Consider the following 17,274-nt stretch of genomic DNA (forward strand, 5'->3'; position numbering starts at 1 on the left):
TGAAATTAAGTTTCTGTAAAACATGAAGTTTGCGTATCTACCAGAGAGGGAAATCTCACGAAATGACTACCACCAAAATCAGCTGCTCTTTTCTTTCACTTTATTGAGGAATATATAGATGTATAAGGGACTATCGAACCTAAGTGTGAGTTTGTATGGAGTAGTCGGCAGTTTTCCTTTTGGTTTGGTTTTGGTCTGAAGACAGAATCAAAATATGACTTTTTTTTCTGGGATTCAAAATGCTCCCCTCATTTACCTGCAGTCAGGCCTGAAGTGGGAGACTAAGGATCGAGAGTCTCTCAAAGAACCTGGCCGTGGCAAAGGTTGGCACTGGGAGGGGGTGATATTGTGGGAAGCTGGAACTGGGGCCAGCGACGTGGGGGTGGGAGGTGGGCGGACTGGAACAAAGTGCACCCCCACAGAGGCCGCCACTGAGGCAGGCGGGAGAGGGAACGGGATGCCTTGGGGGGTGATGTGAGTGTGACAAGTGAAAAGTTAAGCAGGTACCTGAAGGAAGTTTATCTTGCCCAGATGTTAGGGCTTTTATGAAATGTCACGTGAAAGGAACAGATGTACAACTTGCAAATGGGGACACGCCTGTAAATACAAGGAAGGCAAATGCTGGGAGAGAAATCCAGGCATAAATCATCAATCTCCTTTTCTAGATATCTATTTTCTTCTTTAAACATTTGCTTTCAGAAAGGGAAGACATCTTAAGTTGTTAAGTGCATCTTCCAGAAGTCGCAATTCCATCTCCTGCCCAGCATGCCCATCCCCTAGGTTCCTTTGGAGAGTTAGGGTGAGAGATGAATTTCACCATCCCCCTCCTGTTTTCCTTCTTCACATTCCCCATTTCCCACATTGCTCTCTGGACTTCTCAAAGACGTTTGATCCTGAAAAACATATCGGATCTCGGTTTGGAAAAGCTGAAACTAATCAATTGCCTTTTTGAAGGGGTAGAGAGTGATAAGAAGAGCGAAAGAATGCCAGGCCTGACAGATTCTAAACCTCCAAGATGCTTGGATGGGCTGAAAGATGAGCGGGTGATCCCTTACTCATGGGGCCAGGACCCAGCACTCTGAAATCCCTGAGCCCATGCGGAAGGGCTTTTACCAAGATACGTGATCAGTTTGATTGAAAAGGATTTTTAAAAATGACTTGTAAACAGAGGAAGCATTTTTTTAATGCAAGAAGAAAGCTTGTAAACAAAATTAAAACGAATTAGCAGTTCGCCAGATGTGGAAGAGAGTCCAATTCCTTTCTCCATGTTGAATAGGAATGTTCATAGAGGTTACTGTGAATGCTAACATGTGGCTCAGGCCAGGGTCTTGGCATACAATAAGGTTTTAAATATTTGTTGCCCATATATTAAGACGATATATTCAATGAACTGTGCTGTGGCTCTTCTTTTAAATGCAACACTATCCCTAAATCTCTATTAAATTGACATTACATCTGGCTTATGTTATTATATAGCCACCCATATAGCTCTCTACTTTAAACAAAATTTAAAAGTCAGGGTATTTTCTTCCACAATATTAAATCTAATTTTACTGTCAGGGTTTATCTTATTCCTTTTTGGGCTTCCTACAGGCATAATCAGAAATGAAATATAGTCAGTGATCATATTAGCTTTAAGGATTGACAATTTTTTAAATTTCCAAGACCAGATAAACAGACAGGCTCTTTCTCTCTATAGCATTTAATCTCAATACCCATCCAGTCATTCCTAGCCTTGATTTATTGTTACCTTTGGGTGCATATCATATTATATGGTTATAGCTCACAGAGGTCCTGGTCACTGAGGAGCATCAGATCCTGCCTCTCTAGGTTTTCTTGTCCTTGTAGAAATATTCGGTCAAACCCCAACACCCAGATTTGGCTGTGCGAAGCTCTCCTTTGGGACTGCTATGCCTCCATTTTCTAAACATAGTACTGGACAAAAACAGCCCACATTTCTCTTCTTTTGTTCCTGAAACTTAACACCAATCAAAGAATTGTTACTATTATTGAAAGCAAACTTGAAGCAGAAACCATCTTCCTACCACAAATTTAGCAATGACAAACATGTCCTTCAGAGGGGTCTGTGGATGCACCCCTAATGGAGTCAGCACTCCATTCCTAGGGAAGAATCCTGACATCCAGAGCAATATTTACAAAATGTTCTTATAAATCTCGTTTGCACATTATGATGGAGGAAATTTCTATTACCTTCTTGCTAAGGTTGCCTTTTGCCTCATTCCACCCCTGACTTCTCTCCCTACCCTTCATCAACACACACCTTTTAAAACTTCTAACTTTGTAACCTAGAGACTCCTTCTTCCTCTTCCTTCTCTCCCCGCCAGACTACGTGAAACTTAAAACACATCTCATAGATCAGTTTTCCTTCTCTGATGTTAGGCACAGTCCACGACCCGGATTTTCAAATAGCCCAGGCTGGAGTCTGCAACATTTAATCCAGTCAGCTATTAAATGTCCTCTGGCTAAATCAAGAGTATAAGAAAGAATCCATAGCGGGATAATGATACCAAGAGCAGTTTGGTGGAGGGAAAGGAGGCTAGGAGGGGGCAGATAACTCCAGGGATCCTTTGATTTGGAAAAATCCTGTTTTTAGAACTCCTCTCAGAGTAATAACAAAGCAAAGAAACATGAAAGAACAACTCTTTGTTCCAGGATATGGTTTTAATGAAATACTACTAACACACACACACACACACACACACACACACACACACACACACCCCTACTATTAATAACCGCTTCAGAGACTCCGCTTTCCTTTACCTATTAGGGACTAGGAGGCTCTGTAACGTGATCCTCTCCCCTCTCCCCCTTTCCAGCTGCCTCCTTCCCTCCCCAATTAAGCCAAAGTGGTTGTTCTGATGAGCCCCGGCCCGCACAGAACCGCAGGCTGAGGCTTCCCCCGGTGTACTGGCTCCCTACCCCAGCACTCGCCTTTTCTGGGCAGAGCCAGGCCCATGGGACTTGGCTGTGAGGACCTCATCTTCTCCTTTCCGAAGGCAGGCAACCCCCACCTTAAGAGCAAGCTCTTCTGGTCTCCGGCTAGGGGCCTTCTTAAGACCCTAACAAATGTGGCATCAGGAGGATGGCGTGCCCAAAGTATGCCTGCCTGGGCTTCCTACTGACCCTGCTCTGCGCTTTTTTGTTGACTTAACCACCCAGAGGGATTGCAACTAAGACAGCAAACGGGATTGGGGGTAGGGGAGGAGAAGGAAGAAGCAGGGGGTGGGGATCGCCAGAGAAAAAGCAACAGCATTTGGGAAGGGGGGAGCAACCTTTTAGGCAGCGGGGACCAGGCATTTTAGCAGCCGCATCTGTCATCTGTAGCAGTGGACAGATAAAACCGTCCCTGATCAAAGAGATTCGTTCATAAATCACCCGTAAGAAATGGATTGTGAGGAATAAAAGACACGTGTCGAATAATCTCGACCCTGGAGTCTGCTCGCCGCCAGCGCGGTTCCCAGCGACCCCTCTTTCCATAAACGCGCTGCGAGCGAGCTCGTCTCCCAGCTGGGAATGTCTGTGGGGGAAGGACTCTTCTTCTCGATCCTCTCTGCCCCCCATTCCTGCCATTCCCCGGCCTCGGTTTCAGAAGCCGACTGGGCCAACCCTGTTCGGGATTTCAGGAGATTTCAATACAGTGGGTTGATTCTCGGTTGACCAAGGAAACAGCAGGAGGGAAGTTGGCGTTTTTTCATTTCTGAGGCGACAAAGTTGCTCTCTTGGGATCGAAGATATCTGCCCTCCAGGTCCCCTCTTAATGTTCTCGTCGCCCTAACGATCTTTCTTCCGAGAGGACTCGGACATTTACAAAGAGTTGCAGTGCAAACGTAACGCAGGCGGGCGAGTTCAGCGAGAGCTAAAATTGGCTGGGCGGGAGTTTTCTGTTCCGGGTTTTGCAAGTTTCGAAGGAACAGCGCTTTGCAATCAGGTTTCCATCCTGGAGTAATATCTAAGGAGCGATTGCTGTCCTCTACACTAGGACCTAGGGGATTCTCTTTCCCCGCCTTCCACCTCCTAAGCCTCAGACTCTCGCACCTGCTTCTGGTTGAAAAAAAACCACGCAAAGGCGAAGGTCCAGTCCCGTGTTCTAAAAGCCCCGGCCAGCTGTTCCGCGGACTCCAGAAAAGAGTATTGGGTTTAGAAGCGCTGTAGCCTGTCTCCAAGAAGGTAGTTGATAATGCTAAGAAAAATTTTGAGATTTGTATAGGAAATTTACAGCGAAAAGTGCCCCTTACCCCTTACTTTACTCTCAGTTTTGGCATCCTCCAGATAAGTAGGATTTTGCATATAATCGGTGTTTATGGTTCCAGGAACTGCACTTTGATCTAGGATTTTGGGGGTGGAGTGTCTAAAGGGTCTCTAGACGCTTGTCTGATTTGAATGCTTTTCAGAATGATTTATGGCAAAAGGCTCATTTCTGACACTTCCAGATGTCAAAGCTCTTACCTTCCAAGAAGGGATGAGGAAAACTTGCTTCCCATAGCCATGCGGATAGGAGCCTGCGCGCCTAATATGCCTGCCTGCCGGTCTTCCTAAACTGACCCTGTCTACGGGCGTCCATCTGGAGCCGCTGATAACCTTTCCCCGCCTTCCAGCTCAGGAGAGGGGAGGGACTTGCTTTTTATGACGGCAAAGCTACAGAGGGAAACCAAGTCACTCGCCTGCAAAACGAGGTTTTTTCTGTTACTCTATTTTGTGCAGTTAACCACCTGCTCCCCGCCCCGTTGGTGGTTTGGCTTTAATGCGATTTGACCCCCAAATGTGAAGCTGGGCAGAATAAACCCTCCGTTGGGTCCCTGGTGGTGTCAGCCTCCGGTCTCAACCTCTAGCCGCCGAGGAACGGATCGCAATCCTGGTTCCCGCGGGGCAGAGACCCGCGCAGCGTTCAGAAGCTGCCGGGGAGTCAGGGGGAGGGGGCGATGTCTTTCCGAAAGCTCCCTGCAGGCTCAGGACCGCGAGGTGAGGCCAGGAAAAATAACCCTCGCGACTCAATTACTGCGAGCTCCACCGTGAAGCTGAAAAGCTGAAATGTGCGCCGCGGCAGGGGGGCAGGTCAGACAGGGCGGACGCTCGGGCGATTTTAGGGGACCCCTAGGGCCAGCTGAGCTGAGAACGCGCTGAAGGCATTTGTCAACCTGAAGCTAAAGGTGGGGCAGACCCTCAGTAGCTGCCGTGGACGCTTTTCTCAAAAGAAACGGGGTTTTCCAGTTATTTCTCCTCCTTTGAAATGTAACAGATTGGGAACGGGGAATGGGGGGATTTTGTTTTCTTTTTTCTTTCTCAAAGTGAAGGCGAATTAAGGAAGGAATTTGCTGCGGAGACTTGGAGAGCAGCTGTTAGGAGGGTCTAGTCCAGGGCATTGATTATACAGGAAGGTGTACCCCAGAGTGATATTCTGGTTATTTGCTTAGAATCCTATAAGACAGGAAATCTGTAATATTTGGGGAACAGTATCTGACTGTTTCAGTCTTTTTTGATGAGGTTACATACTCCCTTCTCTTTTCAAGTCCTGTCGATGTTAGTAACTTGAAGGTCAGCCGTTTGCCTTCCCAGTTGAAAAAAATAAGTGCGATTTCCCAGGTGAAATAACTTAATTAATTCGAGACCCTTTAAACAAACTTATTTTCCAATGCACAAGCTTTCCTCATTCTTTTTAATGTTACAAAACAAGGAATCAGATCAGAGCTTATTGGTGTGTGTAGAACCGATCCTGATTTGATAAGCTTAATCATATGACAAAGGTCTACTAATTATTCCCTCCTCTCTCTCAAAAGACAGCCAGAAAGGTTTTTGAAAGTCTCTGCCTTTTTCCTAAAGTTTGATTACTACTTCAAAAGACTCAGGTCACCTCTTGCCTTTTCTGTATGTACATATTCAAGATCACAAAAATATTAAATAAAAAAACTTTCCCAACTTCAAACCTATCAAATGTTTAACAGCTGAAGGATATTCATCTTTAGGAGGCAGGCCAAAATGTCAATAAAAATTTAATTGTTTCTGAAACATATGGGAGCACTTACAAGACCCAAAATGTGATACTAAGTATTGATATTAAGAGGAAACCTTACAATATACTTTCATATTTGCTGGTCAAGACCTTATACCCCCAAAAGGTTCCAGAAGCCACAGAAATTTTTATTCTTCCTGACAGGGTTTCTAAAACTAGCTTGAGCAACAGGTTGGTGGCCAAAGGGGTCACCTGTATTTTGTGTAAGGAGAAATTAGTGTTGAACTTCTATATGTCTGGCACTTGTTTTCTGTATAAAACTGTGATATCTGTAGTAGCAAATAATATTTCATTGTGGAATGGGGAGATGGTATACATTGGTATGGCCATTTTTGTTAACAGCAAACACCGATTCCCTTCCGAAATGTTTCGTCCAAGTATTCTTCCCGACCTATAGGGAAGTGACACTGGTAGTGTTATTTCCATAGTTGGCTGTGACAAACAAGAATGATATGTGACCTAAAATGAACTCCAAAATATAGGTAGAGTCTTTTGGTAGCCACTTCTTCTATTCATAAGCTACAGTTTCATTTTTACATATAGCTTCCAGAAGACGTTTGATTTTATAAACATGCCACTCAAACTTCAACTGTTGAATTTCAGGTTAGTTGGCCGGTCAGGTCAGGTGCTGCTTTGGGACCATTCTTCTGATAAACTCTGACAACTGGTTTGACTTTATTGTTGTTATTTCCGATTTTCACTGAGGTTGTCTTCACAATGCTTTCAGAAGTTGCTTTGGCTGCCTCTTTCTCCCTCCTAAGACAAGTGGTTTCCAATGCCAGCTTTCACCTGATGGTGATTTCCATACCTTCTTTATTTGGTTATCAATAGGCCTCCAACATTGGAATAAAATTTCTATTTTTCTCAGTGTTTAGATTCATTTAATTTAACCATTTAATTTACAGGAAGGACTCAAAGCCCAATATGTTTGAGACATTTGCCCAAGAATAATTTGGCCTAGTCTAGCATTCTTTTCTCTACTTGGAAGCATGATTTTTGTACTTTAAGTATGATAGTAAAATCTAAAATTGGCCTGGGTACCAGAACTACTCATTTTCTTCAGCTGAACAAGGATTCCCCAAGGCTCAGTATTATTTTCTCTTACTACAAAGTTTTAGATAAACAAAGCAGATAACAAGAACATGACTGTCTCTTAAATAATGAGACTGGACACTACTCTATGTGTAGACTTAACACCTGGTAAGTTGTAAAGGCCAAGTTATAGGAATAAGAATTACTATTTGGCTATTATATCATTTTGTTTCCTGACTGAAAATAAGTGTCTTTATTTATATTAAAAATTCTAATAGTAGTATTTTGAATACATGTAACTTTCTAAATACTTTTAATTTCATTTTGATTTTTACCATTTCTGATACAAAGCCTTGCTTGTGGAAAAATGCCCTGAGACCATTATTTTTGCCTTTTATAAGGATAATTACCACTAACAATACTCATATGAATTCAAGACTGATGGAAAAGTAAGAATTTTTTTTTTTTTTTTTTTTTTTTTTTGAGATGGAGTCTTGCTCTGTCGCCCAGGCTGGAGTGCAGTGGCGCGATCTCGGCTCACTGCAGGCTCCGCCTCCAGGGTTCACGTCATTTTCCTGCCCTCAGCCTCCCTAGTAGCTGGGACTACAGGCGCCCGCCACCACACCTGGCTAATTTTTTGTATTTTTAGTAGAGACGGGGTTTCACCGTGTTAACCAGGATGGTCTTGATCTCCTGACCTCGTGATCCGCCCACCTCGGCCTCCCAAAGTGCTGGGATTACAGGTGTGAGCCACCGCTCCCAGCCGGAAAGATAATTTAACTAGCATCTGCAGAACTGTTTGTTGGTCAGAAAAACCAGGAGTGCAGTTTGCCCCATGGAGTGATTACAGAATGAGGCAGAACCAAAGGAGAGTGATCAAGAGTGGTTCTTCCTACTCTGTGCAGATGATCCCACAGGTCTTTTCAATCTGTGATCTGTGGTGCCGTTCTTACATCTGACATGCTCTCGTAGTGGGTTTTCATGAGTTACTGATGTAAAGAACAACTTGTTACCAGAGTGTAGGTAGCACAATTCATAAATATAACAACCCACATAAAAAGTATGTGGACTTACGCAAACATACAGCCACAGGTGACTCTCATTTATTCCTGTAAATCATGTACTCAGTTATCTGGCTGTACAAATAGAGTTAAAATTGTAGATCAGCAAGAAGTAATGTTGAAATGTTCATTCTTCCTCAAGCACTTTTCTTCAAGTGACAGGCTGCATGGCTGGCCACTATGACACTGCCTTTAGTTGAACAAATGAATGATTATTCAGTCAACAAACATTTCTTGGAGTTCTGATTACGATCTAAGGACTATGCAGAAGTGACCATGCTATGCTCATGACAATGAAGGAAGAAGCCTCTAATCACAGAAGCGTGGTCTCACTTGTGCATGTTTAGCTACGTGTGCATTGGAGGTCCTTGCAGTGGCTACCACACCCCAGTTTTCTTTGATATTTTGAGGTGGTGCAGAAAATTAGAGACCCCTTACCTGTGGGAGAATAGGAGTGGAGAGGCAAAATAAGTTCCTCTGCATTAAGCATTCTGAGAGTATAAACTTTAGAACAGAACTAATGGAAGTGAGCCCAAGAACTTTTTCTTTTGCATTTGCTATTTTATCTTTTCATCAATCTGTAGGAAAAATTAAGTGATTAGTAGTCACTTATTAGACTCTATGCTTTTGGTATACAGATGCCTGTCCAGCTTAGTGATGTAATTCTAGAACTTTGCTTAGTGCCTGGCACATGACATTTTTGTTAATTTGAACTAAATATACTAATTATCACCATTATACCAATAGGAAAACCTGGGCAGAAATGACTGAAAAATGACAATACTGGCAGTCCCATTCTATCATGGGCAGGGGGGTGGGGAGTAGGAGGATTAATACTCGTATCTTTCAGTTTTAGAATGAAAGCCCAGGTAAGCACAAAAGATGTTCAAAAACATTTATTGAAACATTATGATTCATTATTTTAAATGTTTTAGATTTAAAATGGAGCCCATAGTTGCTATGTGGAGCCCATAGTTGCTATTTGCTTATATGAGCTCCCTGTCTATATAGTAAAGGGAGCCCTTTTCTTCAGGGCTTTTATCTTATTGTGCAGAGTGGGACTTATTTCAGGCCCCTTTGCACTGTGGACCAAGTGCCCTTGTTCAGTGAACATCCCTCACAACCATATGTGGCAGCCATGGTATTCTGAAAGCAAGTAGTAAGTCTAATAAGAAATTTGGCTAGCATATTAGTGCATTGTAATGTCTGTGAAATCAACTCCATTTGTTTCATGTGAGAGCTCCACATATACTGTCCACATGTGATTCTTGTCCAAACTGGAGCAGCCTGTTCAGAAGGGTCAGTCTTTTCTCCTGATTTGGCCAATTAGGGCTCTATTTTCATATATTCCTGTGCAATAAACAGCTCCACATTGTTCTTTCACCTTCTAAAACAGCATAATCACTGATGATTAAACAGTACATGTCAATCAGTATCTGCTGAGAAACTGAAACTTCAAGTTACTTATTTATTGCACATATACACACATTATTCCAAACCCAAGAGTGGTGGTTTAGAGACTGAAATGTAATTGATTGTGAATTGAAAAGAGGCATTCTAAAAAGATTTTACCATTTGTGTGATTAGTATGAATGGAGAAAGTTGCTTCTCCACCCCCATTCTTCTCCTGCCTTCCCCCTCACTCCAGGGATGCGGTGAACTTGTGTAATTTAAGGCAGGTGGTCCACATAGTAGGCTGACCACAGAGGATGAAAGAGTGTGCATTTGATACCCTGACTGCTGCTCTTTAATAGACTTTAAATATACTCTGACTATTATTTGGCTTTGGCTATTACATTTATTTTCACTTTCTTTCAATGGCTTTTCTCTTTCATTTCGTCATTTTTCCACATACTGAAATGTAACCCTGGTCCAATGGCACCAAATGGAGGATATATCTATATTGTCATCAAACTAAATGCAAACGAAAAATCAAAGGAGAGCAGAGGGCACCACTATATTGGTCTTTTGAATGCTGACAGAAAATGTGTGCATTTTTCTTTGCCTAGGTAGTAGCAACACTTTATTTTTATATAAAGCCTTTCATCTGAGAATCTCAAAGGCCTTTAAGATGTCATTTGGGTCTGGCATTCTTCAATTGGCTGCCTTTTGTCTCTTTCAGTAAGGAAATATTGCTGTTGGATGTAGTTTTATAACTGAGCTTGCACTTGGGTATACACATTCAAAGGTCCAAGGGCATTGGGTGTTTCTTGAATGGATCAAATAAATGACCAGTTACGACATACTCAAAACAACCCCAAGAGGAAGATGAGTGGCAAAGGTGATTATTGAATTTGCAGGTGGAGCAGTTGTGACACAGCAGGGTTAAGTGACTTACCTGAGGGCACACAGTGGAGTCTTTGTTACTGCTGGAAACAGAAGCCCATGTACCATTCACATGGCTGTGCTTCTGTGACATACCACTTATCTGCTCCTTCTTTCAAAAGGAAAATCTGGAAGAAAAGACACTCTTGTGCATATAAGAAAAAGATTCCAATGCAAGGGAGAAAAGAGTAATAACTTTGGAAATGTCAAAGATAAAGAAACCTGTGGACCTTGCTTTTCCAGAAAAGCACACAGCTTCTAGTGAAATTATTGCATATAAATATAGAAAGAATATCGCTTGCACATAGAAAGTGGAAGTGTGATTTTTAAAGTTTGCTTCCTTGTAAGTACAAAAGCATGTGTTGATCTCAGCTAGGGAGCAAAGGCGTAATGCTATATGTTATATACATATACACACATACATATATATGTATAACTATACATACACATATATAGATGGCTATATATGTATACTTTTAAGCTACTTGCACATTTTCAAACTTAAAGGCATTTTTCTTTTCTATCTTATTTATAGCTATTTTATTCTGTCCTGGAATTTTGTTTTGCCTCATTATCTCCAAGCACAGGCATCTGCTTCAAGATCGTAGTTATTAGTCTGAAGAGCTTCGAAATAAATGTAGATTATGCCTCGTTGGCATCATTATACAATTTACTATTAATTCTGTGTGACAGTTTTGACTGTGTTATTCCACTTAACATTTACGTTTTAATATCCTCTTGAGACACCATTTCACAATTTACATTTACTTTTAAAGCCCATTGTCAAGTTTGGGCAGGAATCTCAACTCTGCTTTCAGATGTAAAGCAACTTGAGTATTTTATTCCAATGAGGGAGCAAATAGAAGGACTATGTATATAATTTTAGCAGAAAGGATGTCATAAAAAAAGAAGACTATAGTTTGTATTTGAGAATAATTATACATTTGAAACAAAACAATTTATTAAATTAAAATTTATTTTAGTTTCCCTTTCTTTTACTTTATATTCAAGGTGAGTTTTTAAATTGCAACCTATGTTTCATAGTGAAAGATTCTTACACAAAGCCAGAAACGTTCTGGAATCATTCTAATATCATACATACTAAAGCTGACCTTAGTCCATCTTACTTGTAATTGTTTATGTAAAAAAAAAAAATCCTAGATCTATGTCCTCTAATTTTCTAAGCTTAGAAATTCTCAGATCCAAGCTATATAATTTACAAAGTTTAGAAAAAGCTGTTCCATATATAACATTGGTTTTACCATATCGGGGTAGAAATCTTGACGTGATATGCACATTTCTTTATCTGTGCATACCATCTAGGTTCTCAGCTTAGTTTTGATCTGCTCCAGAAGAAATATAGATAAACAAGCAGGAGTAATGATTTTTTTAAAAAGTTAAAAACTTGATTATGTTATTTCGTCTGAATTTGAGAGTCTAGAATCTGCACTGCATTTTGTCATTATTAGTCTCTCTTGTCCATGAAATCTCTGTTGCTTTGTGCTGGGTTTGGCGAAGTTTGAGAGAGGTAAAAGTTTAGCAACATAAAACAATGTTTTAAGAATGTTTCTGCTTCATGATTGCTTTATGGGCAATATGCATTTTGCTCTTCTTTTTCTTATATAATCAACCATTAATGTTGCCCTTCTCATTGGCATATGTGTCTTTATTTTGAGGTTATGAGGTCTTCTTGCATTGTTAATTTTGCCCTAAATAATTTTGCCCTAAATAAAAGTACCCTTTCTAATGTGTAGTTGGATTAGCTTGGGGTATAAATGGAAAAAGAAAGAGTCTAAGCTCTGCCAATTATTAGCTCTGCTCCTCAGCCACTTAAATGAATTTATCTGAGCATCTAGGTGTCTATAGTTGTGTAGCAAAATGGATGTATCCCTAGCACTATCATTCTGGTAATTGAATATGTCAGACAATGCCTCAGTAAAATACAATTTTCAATTACTGCTCTAAATTATTTACGCACAGTGTTCCATTATTGGAATGATAAGCTTGTGGGAGTTATTTGTATCCTACTGCTCAAGGTCATCGCCAAGGTCTGATTTTTCACAAAAAATTTGCAACCTCCATCATAAATGGGTTAAGTTGTCAAGAACTGTTTTCTGTCAGATGCCAAATTTTAAATCTATAGAATCTTTTAAAATGTTATGTTTTTTAAAATCATAACTAAAGACTGCAAAGTGAAGCATTATTTTAAAAATCCAAAAATTCTTTTTGAATCTCAAATTACTATAGTGAAAAAACAAAAAGAAAAACTTGAGATCCAAGAGCAAAAACAAAAACAGTGATCAACTAATAACATGTTCTTGCTATTAGAAGTCATTTGCTAATAGTTTTTCTTCACTATTTTCTTGTTAAAGAAAGTATTTGTTATTAATTCATTGAATCAAAAATTAAGAGTCTACCATAAGTCATTCATAAGGTATCTTTACTAGTCAATATTAGTCTTATTCAACAGCTCGTAGCTATGTTATATGCCTATGAGAGACAATGAGTGTGTATGCTTATGTAATGATTAGCACTCTTGCTACTGATAATGGAAATAATAGATACAGGAATGTATATTGGCAAGAAGTCTTTAAAATGTCAGTTCAAAATTCTGCATCAAAATTTTCTTTTTCACCTATGATCTTAAAGTAAGGTTTAGAATTTGAAACTTTTCTTAGGCTCTATGCTCTGGAGTATTTCTGTTTCTTGTTTTGTTTTGTGGTCACTAACCACAGAGAAATTTGTCTTTTTTACATACGCTGGAAATAATTTACTGCTTTTAGAAATATTAAACCACACTAAAAAGCCAATACTAAAGAAACATTATGGGTCTGCCGAATCCCTCAAAAAACCAGGAAATTGAGAGTTAATGCAGAAGCTCTGATCTGGCTCTGTGTCCTAGGGGCTTTAGAACTCTGAAGTATGACAGGTAGTACCCAACCCACATATATGCAAAAATTAAGACAAAAACAAAAACTATTTTGGCAGGATGTGTGGTAGAGGGCATGAGTAGTTAGTGCAATTTATCTGAGACACTAACATTTACACTTACTTGATATAAAATAATGCTTTTCATAAACACCAATTCTTGTCTAACACTTACATAAAAATTATAAATTCAAAGGCTTCCAATGTAACAATGTAGATTGTGATCTGTGGTGTAGATATACTTAATGGTGTAGACTTAACAAATATGAAATTCTCAAAGTTTTAGAAGTAATATTCACTTGTATTATCTCTGCATGTGGTTTATGGTAGAAGCGATGCTTCTAATCTATTCTACTAATCTCACTTAAGAAACCAGAAATTCAGGCTGTTCCCACAGATTCGGTCTTGAAAATAAAGTCTCATTTATGTACATGGCACAAAAGCAAAGGTTCAATGTTTGTAGACTACGCTTTTTAAGTGTTATTTTCCAAACATTATTTTACATATATATATACACAAATTGAAATTTATAAATTACTCAAGAAAGCAAATTTCAATTGACAAAAACATTTAATCTGATTAGCTATTATATTGCATTGAATTTATTTAAATTACATAACACTTTTCCTCAAGACCTTATAGTTACCTGTTGTTTTCATTTTAATATTTAATTATTACATAATACACAAATGATACTTGGGATTTTTAATAACAAGGTTTATATCGAAAGTGGTTTTATTTTTAAAGAAATTATTCAACACCTAATTTATTATAATAAAGCTTAGTTTATATCAAAATATTTTCTTGAATTGAGCACAATGCTTTACATGTTTAAATCTATAAAAATAGAAAGACTGACAATCCTTAAGTTACAGATATACTCCTGATAATATTATTCAAAGTGCATTGTCTCATAATGGATAGGATATAGTATACTTTAAACATATTTCCCTTGAGCTGAAGTTTTGTCCCAATAATTAAACAATGATGATTAATCTATGAATAATGTATTGCTTCACTTACAGCCATATTATTTGCTTTCTTTGTAAACGAAAGAGAAAGGTAGTAATATACAAATGTGTGAGTTATTTAAAGTAAGCGTGTTTGGAATCAGAAAGCTGAAGACGAATTTGACATAAAGCAGAGAGCATAGACTGCTTCTAATTTTAAAGGAAAAAATATTTTTTCTTGTTTTTGACATAGATTTTACCTCCCCAAATGCAATTTTTGTTTTTTAAAAAAAGCTCTGTTTTAAAAGAAATTTTATCCTAAAAATTAGGCATGATAGATGATGTATTTAAGAAATAATTATTCAACATAGAATTAAATTGGTTGAAAACTGATAATTTGCCTGTTCGTGCTAGTGATTTCAGAAAATACTAGTACAATAACAAGTATATAGTGAGAAATATTTAACAACCCATTAAGCTAGGAGTTAAAATATTTTTATAGTTTGGAAAGGATTAATTGCTGCATTCCAGAAATACTTTCTATACTTATTGAATTTTTATATATTAGTTTAGATCTAAATTATTGTTTTCTATACTTCAACATAGAAACATTTAAAACATATTGTTGAATGAAGGTTATACAATGAAGTATTTCCAGATTCAGGAATACAATTATAATTTTTCACATCACATATTACAAATCAGAGATTTTATTGGGTTGCAGTTTTGTGTAAATAAATGAATTTATTAATCCTACTATTTAACATATTTTCCCGATAAACATGGGAAGCACATTACCAGGGAGAAAAATGAGTACGTGAGCAAAAATTGTCATTAACACACTTCTGAAAATTAAACTTTGTAAGTTTAAAAATCACAGCTTCACAAATAAGAGACAGTTTGCCTTTCTACTCTGTGCTGAAAGAAGGATATTTGACACATTTACATAGCAAACTTAGTCAATGTTTGGAAATGCTTTGTAGTGGCCAAAAGCTATGCATTTCCTCCTATTGACCTGATTTTTTTTTCCCTTCCAATAAAGTAAATTAATAGAAGATGCATCAAACAGGATTATTGCAGATGTGCACATACTGCAGTACTAATTGCTCTTTTATTTTTACAATCCAATCCTGCACATGCTTTAATTTATATTTGCCTGAGTTAGTTTTTTAGTGAATTAGCAGTATCTGCCACACACTGAATAGTAATGTGCTTGCATCACGCGATTATCTCAGATACATTATTGTCTAGAATCCATGATCCTAATTTCCTTACCACCCACGCCCATCCCTTTCTCTGTTTGGAAGGCTGATTTGTGTTAAGAGGGACCACCAAGCTATTAACCCTAGGACACAACTAGCATTGTGCATAGAGAGTAGGGCGTATGATCATATCACATTTTAACTCTTCCACCAGCATTATCCTTGTTTCCCCCAATGCTTTCACGAGGTAATAACTCCAAATGCCTCGCATGGAAATGATAAACTGCCTGTTGTGCCTTTTCTTTGAAGGAGTTCTCCTGCAGAGTATCATATTTAAATAAATTGCCATTGAGTTTAGCAAGCAGCACAATCATGCCCATTGAGGTAGATTCTTTTGATCATATTTTGTAATGCAATCAAGGATCACATAAGGATGCTCAAATGGGCCAGCCTTGCTGTGTGCTAAATAGGCAACAGGAGAAAAAGAACATTAATTGCCCTGAATCCCAGGGACATAACAAAGCACACCTGTGTCCCATGTCCCACAGACCCTAAGGCAGTGGGTACATAGACAACCAAAGTAATTCTTTTCACGTGATTGATCAGTAATTTTAATAAAACTATTAGATTTTTTAAAAGAAATAGCTGATATCTTCAGATTTTCAAAAAATCTCAAATGTGAGCACATAAGCACAGCATTTTTGTACTTTTATGTAAGGGAAGGTACTTGATGGCATCCAGAGACCTAGGCTTCTGGTCTGCCTATTGGTTGAGTTGGTTAACGTCCCTGCCACTGATCTCCCCTTCCTTCACACCCTATGTACAAGAACAATAACTGCCCACTTACTGGCACAGTTCTTTTGAGTATTGCAGGAGACCATGATTAAGAAGAATTTTAGTAATAAAGTACCTTACAAATGTATTTTTCTAATAGCTGTGTGGATATATGTGTGGCACAGACTGTATATGAAGTGTTCCATTCCCATTAACTCTTTGCAAACATTTTTACAGTATGAATCTTTCTGAAAAAATAAAGGACTTGGGGTCGTTCATCTACCAAAAATATCAGTCTACTAGCAAGGAATTGCCTACTGAAAAATTAATTGAGGAAACCTGGGGACACTATTGAACTTCAGCAGATGGACTTAAAAAGAGGCAGCAGATGTGGAAGTGGGGGCTTGTAAAGAATTTCCTGCTTTACTGGTCCAGCATTCCAACTTTCTGTTAAACTCTGAAATGTGAATGAGAAAGAACTAACCCATACCATCCCAAATCATTTCCTGCCGACAGCTACTGTTTAGTAACCTGTTACCCTGTCCACCCCCTGCCTTTGATGGTGCAAGAAAGATAAGTGAGAGAGAAAAATTAAAAATTGAGAAAGTAATTAAGAAACAGTTTTTTTCTATCCCTACCAAGATCATTTTAGTGGAAATGTAAGTTGTTTTTCAGAATGGTTCAACTTAGAATAGACCATTGTATAGTGGAAAGAATATTGCTCTTTCATAAAGAAGAAATGTGGAGGTCCAGTCATAGTCTAATACCTTACCTTTATGCCAAAACGGAAGCAACCAAAAATATTAGGGGTGGGAAAGGCACATCTTTGTTCCTAGAGGGTGGTGACTGAGGCTCTTTCATAAATGTTAAACAATGTTTATAATTCTATATTCTTATTATGAGCTAAAGTCAAATAACCTGAAAAATAAATTACTGGGAAGACAAATGGGCTGAATGGCTTTTATATTACT

At 38.7% G+C, this 17,274-nt stretch overlaps 1 long non-coding RNA gene across 2 annotated transcripts in view; it reads left to right on the top strand.

The window, feature by feature from the left end:
* Window positions 1–3,924: 3,924 nt before the first annotated feature.
* The window catches only part of LOC134739861 (uncharacterized), a 93,267-nt gene continuing 79,917 nt past the window's right edge, over window positions 3,925–17,274 (top strand). The window contains exon 1 of one of the 2 annotated variants that reach the window (XR_010126919.1): window positions 3,925–4,191. This is a non-coding gene — a long non-coding RNA (uncharacterized LOC134739861). Of the gene's footprint in view, window positions 4,192–4,661; window positions 4,984–17,274 lie in introns of those variants that run through there. The other variant, XR_010126920.1, reaches the window with a different exon arrangement.

Source organism: Pongo pygmaeus, chromosome 6 (assembly GCF_028885625.2).
Source record: "Pongo pygmaeus isolate AG05252 chromosome 6, NHGRI_mPonPyg2-v2.0_pri, whole genome shotgun sequence".
Lineage (NCBI taxonomy): Eukaryota > Metazoa > Chordata > Mammalia > Primates > Hominidae > Pongo > Pongo pygmaeus.